Here is a 19879-nt window from a genome sequence, read left to right as displayed (position 1 = left end):
TTCTTCCTTTTCTACTTCTTCTACCTTCTCTTCTTCCTCAATTCTCTTTCATTTTCTTCTTCTCTCGTAGTTTAGCATAGTGCAGCCAAAACACTTTTCTTGTCACACTCACTCCCCTTTCCCTCATCCACCACCTCTTCATACTCTTCCACCCCACCTCCTTTCAAATCTTGCAGCATGTTAGCCAGCTAATTTCCGCTCTGTACGTGACTGGACCTCAGTGTGTGTGTGTGTGTGTGTGTGTGTGTGTGTGTCTGGGTGTAAAGCACCCCCAGAACAAAAGAGCGAACACACATGTTGCACCCCTGCATTATGGACCTTCCTCCCTCACCATCACAGTGCTATTACGTGAGCCGGCTATCGGGCTACTTTTGATTTGTTGCACATTATTGCAACCGGTGTTGTCAACAGTTACGTGGCGGACGAACTTTTACTTGTTACTTGATGCTGTCTCAAGATTCTACAAGAACATGTAGAAATATACTAATAGAAAAATAAATTAGAAATTGTATTTGTTCAAATGCTAAATAATAAATGAATATTATTGATCGAAAATCCCAATTGGATGCTGTGAATCACCCCGAAGACTTCAGCTACTGCAAATATTGATAACAGGGTAATCTCCATTGCAAACTTTGATTTCTATCATTTAATTCCAAAAACTCATCGAAGAAAACATTAGATGTATGTACATCCTCTTCTTGGATGGACTTGAAATCGTTTTGATCCATCCCTTTCCACTGCATCTCATTTTGATTAACATAATCGCATCATCATCGAATCAACCCAATATGATCGAATAATAAATTATTATAAGTTTCTGCTGTACAATACAATGAGTTTTGTTTAGTTGTATTATCACTGTAATAAACAAGAATCAGTGGCGAGGCTGAAGAATTGCACTCTGCAGTTGTCATAATAAACATTAGAACACAGCGAAACATTTATCTCAATCCAAATAGATGAAGAAATCTGATCATATTATGGTTTCTACTTCCCTTGACATTCCAATCCAAATTCAACTGTTCTCTTTTTATTCTCAGGGCTCGATTCTATTAGCAAATTTCAAATCCCACACACAATCAGTTCTTGATATTATCAAACAGCCCATCAAATTACTTGTGGAGAAAATCAAATGAATGAAGCCGAAATATTTTGTGTGTCGAAACAAGAAAATGATTCGTCCTTGCGCAAATGCAGAGGAAATAGTCCTCAATCAATTACTCAATTCAAGGAATTTGGCAAGAAACGAGCGCATTAGAACACAAGTGACACTCACGGTATAAAGTGGAATTAATTATTATCTTGAATGCAGTAATCAACGCGAATCAGACTGAATAGAATGGGTTTTCTCTTTCTGTAAACTGTGCAGGGCTGCTGCTTCCAAACAAGAGAGCTTATGCAGGTGTGTAGTGTTGAACTGTCTGTTGGTGTGAGAGTGTGTAGGGTTGAAGGTTTCAGCAGCGTGCAGCATTTGGAAGGCATGTTGCGCCCAACAACAGACTGCCGGGCTGCTCAACGTGTATTGTTCTGTGCAGTTTTGAAGCCGAAAGGAAACAATGAACGTCTCAAACGGCACGCCAACGGATTAGTGGATGGAGCTAGCTGAACATGCGATCCCGGTACTCCGAACTCGGCAGCCAGTCCGTACACATTCCTTTGGCTCATACAAGAGAATCGTTCTCGCTCTCACTCTATCTTCTTCATAAATGATTCCCTCTTCCTCAAATAATTGTCTCTTTGTCTATCTCTCATTCTCTCCATTTCAATCGGATACTCTTTTTCATTTGTAATTTCTCGTGATTTCTCATTCAGACATTATTTCAGGTTGCAAGTCTCAACTCTACTCCATCATTTTACTCCAGTTATGTGCTAGTGCCATCCATCCACAATGGCATTCCATCCGATCATTATTTTTTTGTTACTTTGTAAAACTAATTGAATGAAAAGCTATAATTTAATTTATCATTGTGGACTATTACTCAAGGCATCATGTAGTGTGATCTTCATCTACATGAATAAAGATTTCACCAATCTATCTGGTGTATCGGTCATCATAATTATTTAGTTTTCCATAAATATGAGAAAATGAATTAAATACCAAACCATTCTCGAGCCTATTGATATCATGCTATCTTTTTCATCATAGAGCATCTATCTTAACTCTCTGTGAGGTATTCGACTGATGTTTTGGTATCTGCTGACTGATATGTAGGTTTGTATATTATTCTGGTATACTTGAGAGCACTAGAGATTGATATTATTCGTGTGAAAACAGCTACTTCTTCCTTGTAACTCTATCGAACAAGTAAGTATATTTCAAGTTTTTCTATTGAATTATCTCCTATTACATTCTGTCCATGGATTATTCATTCAAATCATCAGCGTAGCACATGATCAGTGATGAATCATCTCTGCAGAAACTACTGAATTCTGCTGAAGCCAGTTATGAATTCATGATTATATTATGAAGTTCTATTCAACAGCTTCATCCCATGATTCATACAGACATCAACAACATATGCGTTACAGTTATCTTAGCTTATGAAAATATAAAAGCAGGGGAGGGCTACTGAGGGTGCTGAATCTTTCACTCACACACTTACAGGTCACCTACTCACGCGCACACCCAAGCAGATTTATGAAATACCAGCTGTAGAGGCACGCGACAACACCTGGTCTAAAACCCCTATCTTTACTGTCACTGAACCATACAATCTTCAAGTCTTTTCCCTCTTCGCTTGTCCCGGCCTGGGCTCCTAGCTGCCCCCACAAACAGACCTACGGTAGTTGGCATACCACAGGTGCTACTGTTCAACCGCTCCCACAATAAAAATAATAATGAAAAGACCCGTGGCCATCAGCTTGGGTGAGCTTCAGTTTATCACTATCTCTCTTCTACTCAATATCAATATATTTATCCTCTTCTCTACTACTCTACATCAAGTTCTCTTCTCCTTTTTCGTTTCTTTCTTTCTTCACTTCTCGTTCGCGGTCTTTTTAGCTCATGCTTTATCATTATCTCCTCCCTGTTTCCGTTTTCTTGGTATCGTAACGTTCCCCCACTTAGGTATTTTTAACTGTCTCCAAATTTCTATCTTATCTCCAAATTTCGATAATAAAATATCGATAATAATCATTATTGAACGAAAATCCAGATCAATAATGATTATTTATGCAACATTATCATTTTATGAAATGCAATCTCCAATTTATTCCTATTTATCTTTCTATCCCCTTTATTCCCCCTTTCTAAATAATCCTCTTTTCTACTTCCTGGTTTGAAATTAATGTAATTTCTTATTTTATTGTACATCAGTTTAAAATTTATATAAATTGCTACTGGAACATTTAACAGTACATTCGTGTGAGTCTTACTCCATACTTCCCTTCTCTCCAATCTCAATTTCAATCATTTGCCGCCTTCTCTGTATTCCCCTCTCACTTCCTGTAGCATGCGTGCTACACCTCATCCACTATCCTAGCATCCGGATCCGGTAAGACAAGCTTCGATCAAGATCCGAAATCTTCCAAAGCTGTACAACAGTAGATCATATCGGGTTACACTGTGTCTATACCCACACACTTTCAACAAGCTGGTTACATAAGAGCCACACTCTCAACTAAATCAGTGAACTAACAAGATCAATATTTTTTAACAATTCTTTCATGGACAAGCAACAAAAGCTTTTGGAGACAGGAATACTGATTTTTCATTGATTTGAAGAATGTTTAATCCCCTCATCATTTTTCACTTGGAGAGTGAAGATAATTTCCTTGATTAAGAAAGTTGAAATTCAAAATTCTGGGATACATAAATAGTGATTAACACTCAATTCTGATTTTGAAATCTTCAATTCTGATGAGCTCTTTAATTTCCATCTCTGGATGGAACAAAAATAGCAAAATAGCATCTAGATCACGATGGCGTTTGCGAATCCTACCAGTTGAAATAATAATGGATTGATTCACAGTTGCATCTCTTTCCTCTTCTCTCAACTGATTGAGCTCATTTGAGTGTTTTTCAATCGGATCTATAGGTCATATGGCAACATAAGAAAGGCAGTGCAAATCGTTTTTGTCGGTTGAATCAGCTGCCCGTCTGGAGATGTCTTTCATCCCCCAAGACGTTCAGCGAGGGTCGTTGCCCTCGTTCTGAGTCTGCTTCCTCGAGTCAGACCAATCTAAGAAAGGAAGCAGGTGCTACACATAGTACATCTTCTCACCGGCTTAGTACTAGTCTGGCGCATGTCTACACCTTTTGCCTCTAATCTTCACCCTCTATCCCTGTCTCATTCTCAAAAGGAAAGGACTATCCAATTATAATTATTATAAAGAAGTTTGGTCATTCACCCTGCTAATTATGGTAATTATGGACAACCTACTCATTCAGACAGGAGCCTTCTTGAATAGATAGATTTTTTTAATATAAATAAATATGAACCTTCAAAATAACAACGGAATAGCATTGTGCGGATATTGAGATTTCAATTGAAATCATGAAATAGAGAACATAAACTTAATTTCATCGAATAAAAAAGATGAACTTATCGTTTAATAAAACTATATTCGATTGAAATTAAATTTGTTAAATGCGGTATCCCTTCTTCTTAGGATAAATTATAATGAGAGTCGTGCACATAAATTTTAGGAACTGATTGAACTATCTGAGATCCCATTCGGTATTGGAGGTGGTAGTGAACGTCCAAATACATTAAATATGCAAAAAATTGTAGCAACCCTCAATATTTTTGTTTGTCTACTTGGCAAACAGAGAGATCCCAGTTTTTGTTGGAACACCATTATAAAATGCTACATTCTATCATCAGCATCGGAAGTTTAAGTAAGTATCATCAATCACTATAACTATTATCTAAGTTAGAAATCAGCATCACTAAAATTAGCATGATTTGAAGCCCTGAAATTAGCATTAGAAGCATTAACATGTTAATCAACATCAATTCATTCCCTACAAAGCGTATCAAGAGCATCCGAATTATTTCAATTTCAGAATCAGCACCATTATAAACAGTATCAGTTGAGACAACACAATTGGCAGCATCACAATCAGCACCATATTGAGCACTAAAATAAGCATGCAGAGCAGCAGCATCATGACCAGTATTAGTTCTCCTGAAATCAGCATCAATCGTATCAGCAGACCGCTAGACAGCTGGTACAATCCGGTAAGACAATAAGAACCCCAAGACAGGAGCAGAAAGGGAGTTCACTGCAACTGTTCAACAACTCGCGTCCAGGTGATTCGATGTTCATTCAACAGTTGATTCGGGACGTTATTGGGGTGGTTGCACCGGTGCGGGGGTAGATGCGCGTTGAAGTGAAAATAAATAAATAGAATTGGCGGGAAAGGCAAGGCCGTGAATTGTTTTTTGACAGATGCAGTCCGATCACCAGATGCGAGCTGACATTGTTGGAGATGATGTATGTAGGTCGCGTGCTATTAGATCTCTATACTATAACAAAAATCTGGTGTGGTACACTCACACAACTTTCCTTGCTCATATTCGAAACTACGATCAGACTTTTGTATATGTGTATATATAATTGTTTTCAGAGTACTTTTTCCTTTGTGTAAATTGTGAAATTCAATGATTTTTTTTAGTAGTCATTTTTTTAAAGTCGTCAAAACAGCTGTTCTACAGATGAAATATCTCGACTATGTGTTCTTTTTATGAACTGCTCTACCTACCTACCTCATGCACGAGAATGAGGTTACAAAGTCCATTTCTCAAGGATGGGGTGGACGCCCATTAGTTTCCCAGAAAGGAGACTCATGCCAGTTAATAGAGCTGATAAATAACTATACAGAGTATGAATTTGAAAAAAATCGGTCAAGTTATTTTGAAAAAATCGTGAAAAACATGGTTTTTAGTAATTATCCGCCATTTTTCTCAAGAATATTACGGAGCTCCTGCAATTTTCCAAGGAAAAAACTCATGTCATTTGATAGGACTTATGAATAGCTACCCATGGCTTGAATTTGAAGAAAATCGTTAGAGCCGTTTTCGAGAAAACCGTGAAAAACCTGGTTTTTGGTCATTATCCGCCATTTTTCTCAAGAATATTACGGAGCTCATGGGATTTTCCCAGAAATGAGACTCATGCCAGTTGATAGTGCTTATGTATATCTATCCATGGTATGAATTTGAAGTAAATCGTTAGAGCAGTTTTCGAGAAAACGGTGAAAAACATGGATTTTTAGTCATTATCCGCCATTTTTCTCAAGAATATTACGGAGCTCCTGAAATTTTCCCAGAAATGAAACTTATGCCAGTTGATAGGGCTTAAAAATAGCTATCCATGGTATAAATTTGAAGAAAATAGTTGGAGCCGTTTTCGAGAAAACCGTGAAAAACATGGTTTTTTAGTCATTTTCCGCCATTTTTCTCAAGAATATTACGGAGCTCCTGAAATTTTCCCAGAAATGAGACTTATGCTAGTTGATAGGGCTTATAAATAGCTATCCATGATATAAATTTGAAGAAAATCGTTAGAGCCATTTTCGAGAAAAACGTGAAAAACATGGTTTTTTAGTAATTATCCGCCATTTTTTCCGCCATCTTGAATTGAATTTTATTGAATTTCTTATTGTCGGGTCCTCATGGTATAGGGACCTTAAGTTTAAAATTTCAAGTCGATCGGTTAATTAGGAATGGAGTTATCGTGTTCACAGACATACACACACACACACATACACACATACACACACACAGACCAACATCCAAAAAACATGTTTTTGGACTCAGGGGACCTTGAAACGTATAGAAAACTTGAAATTGGGGTACCTTAATTTTTTTTGGAAAGCAATACTTTCCTTACCTATGGTAGTAGGGCAAGGAAAGTAAAAATGGATCATTTTTCCATGAACTCCCACTAGTATCTTTGATCTTAATTGACTTATTTAATTTATTCTCAGTTGAAGATAGTTGAAGAAGAAGTTTGTAGTTCGAATTTACCTTGATAGGCAAGGACAAGCAATTTCAGAATTTGAATATTCGAAGTTGGTAACATAACTTTCAGTTGAAATATTGAAGAAAATTGCACTTGGCATAACTGTTTGTGTTTTTGTCCAGATTTGAAGATGGAATATAAATGCTCATTCTTATAATATTACATATTAAATTTCAGCCATCATCGGAATTTACGAGCTTCACCTGAATTCCTCCACCATATTCTCCCATGGGATATCTTCAGCGTTGCTGACAATTGGGAGAGCACAAGTTGATGATCCAGTTTTGTGAGGATGATTGGCAAGGGACGGATTCAAGTTGAAAACTTGAATGACTTCAGCGTGACTACTTGATTTATTTATCTTCACTTTAAGGATTGTGTTCAATTGTCCTATTCCGGTACTCATCTATTTCTTGGCCTTCCTACATCTCTTTTTCCAGTGGGTCTATAGTTTTGGACCTCATGTTGCATTCTTCCGGGTGGTATTCTATTCAAATGACTGCATCAGTTGCGTCTATTTTGTAGAACTCTTTCACGCAGAGGAGAGACCGATAAAACCTGTCTAAAATCTTTGTTTTTGATCCTATCAATTCTAGCGCAGCCAAATACATACATGCGTTAGAAATCTCGTTTCTGCAGCTAAAATTAGACTGTCCATTTTCCGTGTTTGAATTTAATACTCACTGTCTCATATAGGAGAGTCATAACAGCAATAGTACTATAGAACATCATTCTCGTTTCTTGCCTAGTTTTATTTTTGAGGTTTCTATGCATAGTGCCACATATTTTCTGGAATTCCGATATTCTATTGTTAACATCCATACCTGTATCGTATGATACATGACAATAACTGATATTGTTATTGATACTCAAATTGTAATTTTTAGCAACTCTGTCCAACATGATAACTGACTTTTGTGACTACATGATGTAAAAGGAAAATGTTACTTGAGCTGAGAGCAAAAATTAATCAGTGCTATGAACAATTGAATTTTAAATAAACGCGATTAGACTTAGAATCAGGCAACTTGATTGGAACTGAAATACGGAACTGAAATTGAAATTTATTCTTCCAAAAAATACATTACATTACAATATATCTTCTTCTCTATATCTATAAAAGGCTAAGCCCCGACAGACTGGAATCACACCACAGCTCAAACTACTAAGCCTAAAAACATGAAATTTTGCACAATTGTTTATGATAGCCTCAAAACATCCACAAAGAAAGGATTTTCAGAAATTTGCCCCCCTGAGGGAGCTGGGGCCCCCCCCCCCAAAATTTTGTCTCTATATCTATAAAAGGCTAAGCCCCGACAGACTGAAATCACACCTCAGCCCAAACTACTAAGCCTAAAAACTTGAAATTTTGCACAATTGTTTATGGTAGCCTCAAAACATCCACTAAGAAAGGGTTTTCAGAAATTTGCCCCCCTGAGGGAGCTGGCGCCCCCCAAAATGTTGTACTTTTTAACCGCTCATTTCACAGCAAAGTCATAAGGAACTTTTTTGTTCAGCTATGAAAAAACTTAGACCTATGCAGAAAAATTCCGACCAGGAGCACATAGTGGTCCAGGAGAGGGTATTTTTCGAAATTTTTCATGGAAAATCACACTCCAGCCCAAACTACTTAGCCTACAGACTTAAAATTTTGCAAAAATATTCTTCAAACATGCAAGATGCGTACTAAGAACGGATTTTGAGATATTTTGCCTCTAAAGGTTTCAAAGGATGAAAAAGGATCCAACTAAGTAAGCTTATGAACATGGTACGGTGAACGTCAAATGAAAATGAGATAATTTATTTATTGACATGTGATATCCCTTTCTTCTTCTTCTCTTCTCTATATCTATAAAAGGCTAAGCCCCGACAGACTGAAATCACACCACAGCTCAAACTACTGAGCCTACAAACTTTAAATTTTGCACAATTGTTTATGATAGTCTCAAAACATCCACTAAGAAAGGATTTTAAGAAATTTGCCCCCCTGAGGGAGCTGGGACCCCAAAAAATTTTGTACTTTTTAACCGCTCATTGCAAAGCAAAGTCATAAGGAACTTTTTTGTTCAGCTACGAAAAAAAATTAGATCTATGCAGAAAAATTACGACCAGGAACAGAGAGGGGTCCAGGAGAGAGCATTTTTTGAAAATGTTCATGTAAAATCACACTAAAGCTCAAACTAATTGGCCTACAGACTTAAAACTATGCACAAATATTCTTCAAACATGCTAGACGCGCACTACGAACAGATTTTGAGATATTTTGCCTCTAAGGGTTTCAAAGGATCCTATTTAGTGAAGTTATGAACATGGTGAGGTGAATGACATATATGGAGCTGAAATAATTGACACATGATATTCTAACATATGTTGTAATTATTGGAAAGCTTAAAATAATTTTATCAATCAGCTGATCAAATTCAATTTTCTGTGGATCGAAAGCGCGTGTTTGTTCCATTGTTGTATGCTTATGCTTGGCCTTCATACATATGCTTATGCTTATGGAGTCTCATACATTCCGATTAGAACTGAGCACAGAGATTTTCTTTGGTTAGGAGTTTGTTGATAATTCTTTTTTCAAATTCAAATTTTATTGTAAACAAAAATCACATTGAAAAATTTCTTAATAGACAACAAGATTACAAAAACGAGATGTCAAACAGAAACCTACATTTATTTGTAGCACGGCCAGAAAAAGACAAACTTGAGTACGGTACTAGCCGTGAGTTCATTCAATATACTGTAACTTATATTTTCGTGTTAATATTTTGTGAACAAAAAGTACGAGTTAATGAGAGATGTGAGTAATATTTTATATTTGATCTAAATGGTTATTCATATTGTAGTAGTCGGGGTCACTTCAATCAAAGTTTATTATTTTGTAGCTAATAAATTTCATACGTATTGATTGTCCATAATGTATTCAGTGTCCATAATGGAAGTGATTGAACTACTCAAAATTAATGGCTTACTGGTCCTTCATAGAATTTATAGTATTCCTGGTGATTGAGCCTGTCTTTTTTCAGCGTTGACTATTAATAATAAAGCTTTATTTACAACTAGCTTACCTGGCGAACTTCGTACCGCCAAAAAGTCAATGTATCTCATGGCACACTTTACTTTATTTGGTGAATCATGAAATGTATCTGACAACCAATATTTTCATTTACATCTGAATACAAATTTCCTATGTGCTTAGTCATGCAGCATTGATTATTCCCAAAACATATTCTTCTCAATCAATTGGTAGTAATATCTACCAGTAAAGTGTTGAATTAAGAAAAAATAGATAGGATAAATCAGTGTTTCAAAGATGAATTCAATGTTTTCATAGTTGTTGATTGTAGATAGATGGTCCAGGAAATATGCGATGTACGATGAAACACACAGAATTACATATTCTTTCCATCTTCCATTTTAGGATGAATATAAGCTAAGCTAAATTAAAAAAGAAAGTAAATTATTCTGCCATCAATGAATGAAATATGAACAACTCTCTTCCATGAGGTGAATCATTTTTTCCAACATTTTCCGGTTACTCATTGATAAGGGAGTGATAATTATTTGTATAGGTCTTCTAAGGAACCATTATCTACAGCTGGTATCAATCAACTACACTTCAACTCCAAACTACCGTTGTAATACCAGTAGCCTATACAATTTATCATAGGGTGACGTGTTTATTACAGCTGGTAACTCTAGATGCTAAATCATAGGCCTATTATCCCAATATGATCTTGAATCATGATCATCTTTCCATTCTTCGGTAGCCGCTAGGCCGACAATTTCGAAAACATAGGTCTGTAAAATGGATTAATAAATAATCATTATCAACCACCCTATTAAAATTTCTGGTCAGAGACCATCCCCAATATTCACACAACATATTCCCAAAGTTTCATGCCGTTATCTCAAGTATTTTTCAAGTCATAGGGAACAAACACACAAACAGACATTCATTTATATATATATATATATATATATATAATATATATATATATATATATATATATATATATATATATATATTTATATACATCAATTATATTAATTAATTATATTTATTTATACATTTATATATATTTTTCAAGTCATAGGGAACAAACACATTTATATATGTATATAAATGAATGTCTGTTTGTGTGTTTGTTCCCTATGACTTGAAAAATACTTGACATGGGAGTATATATATATATATTATATATATATATATATATATATTATATATATATATATATATATATATATATATATAGATATATATATATATATATATATATAAATGTCTGTTTGTGTGGATCCTCCTATAGATCCTTCTCCAGTTGCTTCGATTGCTCCTCCATATCGCTGAGCTTTTTCATAATGGAAGACAGGGTAACCTCCTCCTCAGATGTTTTGATTGGTGAGTTGAGCACTACACTTTTCCTTCGTGCGTCAAGACAAGTAGAGCACTTCTACATATCCGAATCTTTCAGAAACTCAATATCAGATTCCTTGATATTGACACACTTACAATGGAACGAAACATTGAAAATTCCACAACTGATTAGAGGAGTGTTCTCGCTCCTCAACGACTTACAGCATACATCACACGACATTTTCATGTTCAGTAACGAAGTTAAAATCTTCAACGAAGTCACTTTACGTAGACAGGACGAACACTTTAATATTGTACTTGCTAATAATTCTATAACTTGAAAGCTCACTACTAGATCGTTTGAACGGAAACAAAACGGCACTATCAAATCAGTTTTAGATAACAGAGCTCTACTGCAGCACGTCTGTTCTCAATCACGGCTGAAGCCATACTGATGTATGGCTTCAGTTTTTCAGAGAACTCTCTGCAAAATCGTCAACAAACTTATTCGCAATATAGATATGGTTGTTTTTGATTTACGATCATCTCTTTATATTCTCCAAAAAAGTACTTCAGGAAAAGATATTTGATGAATAGAGAGTTATCACTGTAAACTCGTTATAATGAGCATATTTGTTAATTTATCTCTATTCACGGTTTAACCATAATATTCTCAATAACTCTCTCGAATTTTCATCTTGCTCTTATTTCTGCTTCAACATCCTTCACTCTATTGGCCTCCTCAATAGTTCGCCACCATTCATCTCTCTGATTAGCCAGTCTCCTCCAATTCCTCATTCCTAGGCACGCTAGATCTTTTCCACATCCTGCAGCCAACGTGTTCTCGGGCGACCTCTTTTCCTCGTTCCTTCCATTCTTCCAACAAGCATCTACCTCTGCATCCTATTATTCTCCATTCTTTGGACATTTCCCAGCCAGCTGATTCTTCTAGACTTTATGAATCGCACTATGTCTTTTCCACGCAGAATGTTACTTATCTCCGCATTGCTTACTCTCCACAATCACTTGCTAAAAATCTCTTCACTTGTTATCCCATTATAAGTTACCTTTAATCCACTTTGTATTGAAATATCAACCAATTTTTTTCTTTTCCTTGTAAAATGAGAATTAACATTAGATTCATTAGACTGTTTTCAACAATTCTTGGAATTGTGAAGTTATTGAGAAAACAACCACCGACTGAAGTTTACATTAAGTGAACAATAGGTGCACTAGGATTTTTAAAGGAAGATTCTGTTAGAATCTACAACTTAACATGTAGGCTATATCATCCATCTTCTATACTCGTCTATGGTGCTCCTCCATGAAGTATTCTGTGTTTCTTTGTAAACCTTGTCGACGACTCTTTTCAAATTTCATCAACTTTTTTGTACAAACTCGCTCGCTGGGATGAATTAGCAGCATGAAGAGATTAAAAGCCGAGTGCATTGTTTCTGACACTAACCCGATTCCCGTTTGTTTGCTGAGTAATTAATTTAGAAATTAATTGGATAGCGGCTAATTACTCTTCATAAACAAATTAAAGTGAACGGAGAGCCGGAGAGAGCTGAGAGTTTAAGAGCGGATGGGTCTTTCTAATCCTCGGAAGCGTCAAATCGTAAATTGACTGATGAGCCTTCCCAACGAATTAAATTCTTGCCAAACTCTTGAAATTCCACTCTGAGCGATGATTTATTTAAAGCGACAACTTCCCTGATTGATCCAGGCTACTATTACTGAGCTAAAAACGAAAATTTTGTAATGTGCAGTCTATAGAGATCGAGCCATCATTCACTTCATAGACAAGTTTTATTCAACCCAAAATGCCTGCGTTCATGAGGCGCCTTACTGGATACCGTACATATACATTGAAGATAGTGCATATCCTGGAGTGTACATCTTTCCAACGCAATGCAATGATCAATGAGTAGTGTCATAGGTGGTTAAGACACCAAAAAAAACTTGGAAATCCTCGAACTTATGTAGGACGCGTTTTCCTCGTTACCTATAGGTATGGGACTCATAGTAATGCTCTCGACTCAAGTCACAGCATGAAATCCGTTGATTAAATGACGTCACGCTCATCTCATCTCGCTGGAACCATTAATTAGTTTGGTTCACTGGTTATTTAATTGATTAATATAACCACCTGGTGTATTAAGACTGCAAGAATTTGCTCTGCATCACTTACATAACGACAACGCGCAACGGCGACAGTAACGATTTCAACCATTCTACCTCGGGTTGAAAATCCTCCCGCTGTCGTCGCCGTCATACAGATACCAGTATATCAATACATCAATGTTTTTTCTTGTCTTCTCCTGACGGGAATATCTATTGCTTTTTTGTATCCCTTCATCTTATCCACTCTGGAATTTTTATTAATTTATTCACATGTCTGCATCTCTTTCTCCCATTTCGCTATCAAAGGGACTACTCAAACTTACGTGACTCACTAATGCGACTATAGTCTCTTCGCGATGCATCATGTGTTTTCAAATTGTGATACTCAGAACAGTCGTCGATTCTAGTAGTATTTGCAACCACGCGACTGAGAGACTGAGTCGCTTGATAACTCAACGTGTTGGTCGTGAAGCGACTTGAGTTTCGTAGTATCGCATATTTTGAATAAAGGGAGGCTAGTATTCAATGTTATTTTTTGGAAGATTTCAATAGCGTGATGTTATCAAGGATGATGGTTGTAGAGGTTAATGGTCAAAACACGGAGTGAATAAACATAATACTTTTTCGCGTTGTTTGTGTTTGGTTTCAGCATTTTGTTTCTGTTTTCTGTCAAAATTTGAATCAATAATAATGACATATCGAATAACAATTTTAAATAAGAATAATGAACGAGCAAACGTTCAATAATATTTTGTTGGGGAGGCAGAGAAGTATCTTAAAATTCATTATTATAATTTGAAGAATTATGCTAGAAAAGTGAAGTGAATCTATTAGGTAGAACTAACTATATTTATTCTGGCTTTCATATTGAGCTATAATTTATTGGGCTTACAGTATTCGAATCATGCTTCAGAAATTAATTTTACTGAATACAAATTTTGATCTACTGATAAAATTGAAAGTTACAAATCATATTATCGGAACTATACCTACTCAATACTCAACTTGAAAATAAATAGAATAAAGTTTGGATCTTTTCGGATAATTGAATTGAAGTTTTATCACTACGGAAAATTTATTTAACTGTAACGATATTTACTGGTGAAGGTTGATTGACCGTCTCCCGTTTATATAATAATTACTATCAATTATTTATAATCGAATACCTTTTTTTTTATTGAGAGCAACTAGTTAAACGTACGGATACAATCAATCAAACATACCAAATTAATTTACTCGATTCTCACTATATAGCCTACTTGGTGTGACTAAGGATTATTCAAAATTTAAAAACAGTAGTGGTAGTCAGTTGTATAATTTACAAAAAAACGGAAAAATATTCAAAAGCAATACAAAAACTATTTGAGATGAATATTCCCCAGAATTCAAACTTTAAAATATTAATAACGGTTTAAAGATTCTACAAATTAATAAATATTAAATTCTACAAATACCTGTATGTACATATCGCAGAAGTGAGGGGCCCCAAACACTTGTATTTATTTTAGATTATCGATGTATTTATTTGAAACTTTTCACACTCATATAATTTTCACGTATTATTTCATTTCGCGCACAAATTAACTTCCCCCAGAAATCCCTATCTTCTTCTGATTTTGGGCTGGATCTGCTGGATTATTAATCCTTTTTGTAATTTGCTCGTAATCCAGTTGGCGAATTGTAGGCGACTTGAAACGGAGCTCTCATGTGAATTTGAAGCTATAGGAACCAGGAAGGCAGTTGATCTAAAGTTGAAGTCTGGATGGCCTGTAGTTGAAATTCTGGTAGTGGTAAAGCTGGGACCGCTTTTTAAAGCGAATTTGGTCGCAAATTTGAAGATTTTACATTTCTGTTTTACTAATGACTGTGGTATTTTAACATATGAAGAAAACTAAAAAAGGAGGAAACTTTCACAGACTGACTACCATTTTCATTTAGTAATTAATTAAGATATTTACTTTCTACATTTTTAAAGGAATAGGAGAAAATTCTCCCTAAAAAAAAACTAATTCCACCGAATACGTCTGTAACGTACCATGATTCAGGACAGACTGAATGAGCAAAGCAGAGGTACGATAATCTTGGTCAGAAGGCCTACGTAACTGACAATATTCTGCGAGAATGAAATCGAAGAGGAAGGGAGAAAGTGAAAGAGAAATGCTATTGAAAATTCATTATAAAGGACAAGGACAGAAAAAGGAGAACGCACAAAGGCTACTATCAAACAGAAAATGCAAGTAAAATAATGAATATCTTTAAAACTGACAAACAAGCTCTGTCTCATTCTAACTTATAATAAAATTAGAGTGAGGTGGTTGTTTGTTGGAAATAATTCCAGAATAACAAGATAAATTACTAGATATTAGTTGTGCATGTAACGTTTTGTTACATAACTTTTCATCCATTTTTCCAAAATGGAAAATTAGATGAATTTCTCGTAGTAATAAGAATGAATATTATAAACTGTAGCAAATAACCCTTATTCCATATTGCAAGATAGATAATTTTTTTCCGTGTCATTTTCTTGACTTAAATACATTTTTTTAACATTGAGTTGAAGAAATCAGGTACGAGAACCAATCAATATTTTGGTCCGTTCATCAATCAGTACCTTTTGTTGGCAATGGAGTTGAATTATCTTTATGGAAATTGTATAATTCATTTAAATATCAATTATCTACAGTCTTCAACCAACATCAAAGACACGTCTTTATTGCGTGAATTTTTTTGCCAACTATATCATTCACGTAGACCACCCAAGTCAATATTCAAATCAAATCAAATTTATTTCTATTTAAAATACAGTTCACAAGCATAAAACACATTTGAGTATTATATTCAGATAATATAGAATGTTAGAACTCTATAATCCTTACAATTGTCACATCCTATGCTCTCTGGATATTTATTATTCATCGAAGAATGACGTAATATAGGCACTACAATTGAAATTTTTTGTGTTTTAGAACAGCTCAAGACGGCGTAGAAACTTTGAGTGTTGAAATACGATAGTTTAATTTGAGGCTCGATAGGCTCGGAATGAGTGCATGAAGCGGGACGATTCTGACCATTCAACACAGCTCAAAATTGTCCCACTCTCGTTTTCCCAGTGAAGTTTGTCTTCCGTTTTCAATCTCGAGAATAATTTAGATAAGTAACTCTTCAATTCTTATCAGGTAATATGATGTGTGTCGATGAAATTACATTATACAGAACGGCATATTTCGGACAGAGCCGTTCCAACTGAAAGCAAGTCATCTTCCTCTACTATTAGGACTTTTTATTCAAATCGGTAATCTCGCTAGCTATTTATCTTTATTCTTTAGACAAGAAATACAGTTCGATCAGAATAAGCGAGAACTCTCTCCAAAATTCACTTGTAATTATTGAATGTTCAAGGTGCAATTTCGATGAACTTAAACTAAAAGCATTTATAATAATTCATCTTGTACTTTTTCAACACAAATAAAATGACATCTGTTCTTCTTCACAACAAATAGCATTCAAAAATGTTACCTAGTGTTATATACTCCTTCATCTATGGTGAAAATGAGAGTTTAATAAATAAATAATAAATAAATAAATAAATCTTTATTCTATGACAAGTACATTACAGAATAACAATAATCAAATATTGAATTCAACAAAAATGCTTAGTGTACAGTCAAAGAATACAATACTGTTTGCTAAAGAGTGAACTTTGTCTGCAAACAGGAGCATATCTCACAATTGAAAATAAAATAGGGAATTCGCTTAGCGTACACACATGAGATATTATAAACTGAAAATAATGGGAATAAAATAATAATGACAATGAACATGAATGATACCAAATAGTAAATATAATAAATAATTAAAACCACACACACACACGCACACACACACACTCATACAACATGGAGCTGATTTTGTTAAATCATAGCTTACACCTTCCAATGGTGTATCAAAAAAAAAGAAGAACGAGGCAATGTTATGAACCCCCTCTCAGCATTCCTAGTGTAATAGGGTAGGCCTACATCAGGTCCACGGTTACCACTTTTCTTATAAAATAGTGCCAGAACCTTGAAGACATACAGATATCTCAACGGCAGGATGGATCTTGCTTTAAAAAGTGGGAATGAGTGGACTCGCCCACCCTCACCGCAAATAACACGGATAATTGCCTTCTGCAGCCTAATCAAAGGCAAGAAATGAGATATATAAGTGGATGCCCAGCACGAAATACCATACCCAAGTCTGGACTGCACAAATGCATAGTACATATTAGAGACAACATTACCGGGAAACAGATGCCTTATGTGATAGAATTTCCGCAGCATCAGAAAGAGAACCTGCTTCAGCTTCTTGATATGGAGCCTCCAAGTTAGAGTATCATCTAAAATTAACCCTAGGTACTTGATAGAATTGGTCCGGCAGACAACATCACAATTACAATTCCGCTGCCCCATCAAGCAATCCATATCATGATACCTGAGCGGGGTAGGGAGGTCAACCGAGGTAGACAAGGAAAAGCACATATACTTAGTTTTGTTCGAATTCAGAGCCAACCTGTTCATTCCAAACCACAAGCTAAGATCATTTAGATCTCTCTGCATCATATTGCACAAAATATGAGAATCCTTAGCAACATAAACCAGGGCTGTGTCATCAGCAAATGATGTAACACATCCCTTGAATTTATGGTTGAACAAGTCATTAATATAAACCAGAAATAGAACCGGGCCCAGTACAGATCCTTGGGGAACACCACAATTCAACAAAGTCAAAGTATTACTTTTTACTCCTTGCACTGTAACACATTGCTTTCTTCCACTCAGGTAAGAATGGAACCACTGGAGAATGTTTCCTCTAATTCCAGCCCTACGCAGTTTCTCCAGCAATATAGAGTGACAGACTGTGTCAAAGGCTTTTCTAATATCCAAGAAAAGGCCTGAGACCCTGCAGCCTTCTGGACTATTCAAACCTGTATAAATACCCTTCAAAAAGCAGTTCAATGCCATTTCGGTGCTTAACCCTTCCTGAAATCCAAACTGACATTCATGAATAAGTTTTGTCTTATCGAAAAATCTAATAAGGCGTTTCTTTACCAGTTTTTCAAAAATCTTTGAAAAAACTGAGAGAAGAGAGACTGGTCTAAAGTTACCTACATCATATTCATCACCACTTTTGTATATAGGTACAACCTTTGCAAATTTCAAATCAGAGGGAAACCTACCATTCATGATGCTACAATTAAATATATCGACTAGAACTGGAATAATAGGCACACATATTTCCTTGATGAGACGTGTCGAAAATTTATCTATTCCAGGGGACTTATGATCAGCTAAGGAATTGATCAAAGAACAGACTTCATAGTAGTGAATGGGCTCAAAGAAGAAGGATTTACTAGGTGTGTTATTATTGAAAATATCATAATATAAAGCTGTAGCATCTTCACTGGGATTACAGATAGCATCAATTACATCTTTAGGTACATTTACAAAATATTCATTGAAAATATTAGCAATGGAGGGCAAGTCCCTAAACTCAATGCCATCCCTTTTAATAAAAGTTATGGATTTTTTCCTTGCTGAGGACATACCTGTTACATCATTTATAACTTTCCATTGCCTTTTAGCTGGCATCTGATTTATATTTTGATAATAGTCTTGCTTAGCTATTTCAATCCACTTTTTAATTTTACTACTGTAAACCTTTAAATGATTTTTAATTTGTATATTATGTGGGTTCCTACGAAATTTATTGTATAATTTGTCTCTATCATGTATTGCAACACATAGTCCATCAGTCATCCAAGGTTTGAGCTTTTTGAACTTCTGATTTTTATACTTGTAATTTATAACTGTCTTAGCATTATCAACTGAGACATTTAGTACGTTAATAAATGATTTAAACTTGAAGTCCACATCGTTACTTGCAAAAACACTGCTCCAGTCATAATCGAATAATAAAGCTCTAAGATATTCATAATTAATTATTTCCTTGGTTCCCGTCCTAACATAATTCTTGCTGGCAACTCTTGAAATAGATAATGACACAGCCCTGTGGTCGCTGACATGAGTCTCAAAGACACCACTTTTTACATTATGGGTACCAGATGACTTCAAAAAGACATGATCTATACAAGTTGCACTCTCGTTTGTAACTCTAGTTTCGAAATTTACCATAGATTCAAAGCCATAACTATACATTACCTCTAAATATTTATCTGTTTTAATACTAATATTATCCAACAAATTGATATTTATATCTCCAATCAAAACTGTGTCCCCTGCTGGGAGAGAATTTAGAGCATTGTTGAGATTATCCAAAAATGAATCAAAGTCATAGCCATGCCATCTATACAAACAGAGTATTGATAAGGAATAGTTACCAAGTGTAGCCCTAATTAAAACTGTGTCTGACCCCATGATATCGCAATCC

The sequence above is a fragment of the Nilaparvata lugens genome, chromosome 6 (genome assembly GCF_014356525.2).
Source record: "Nilaparvata lugens isolate BPH chromosome 6, ASM1435652v1, whole genome shotgun sequence".
Classification (NCBI taxonomy): domain Eukaryota; kingdom Metazoa; phylum Arthropoda; class Insecta; order Hemiptera; family Delphacidae; genus Nilaparvata; species Nilaparvata lugens.
Note: the sequence above shows the minus strand (reverse complement) of the source record.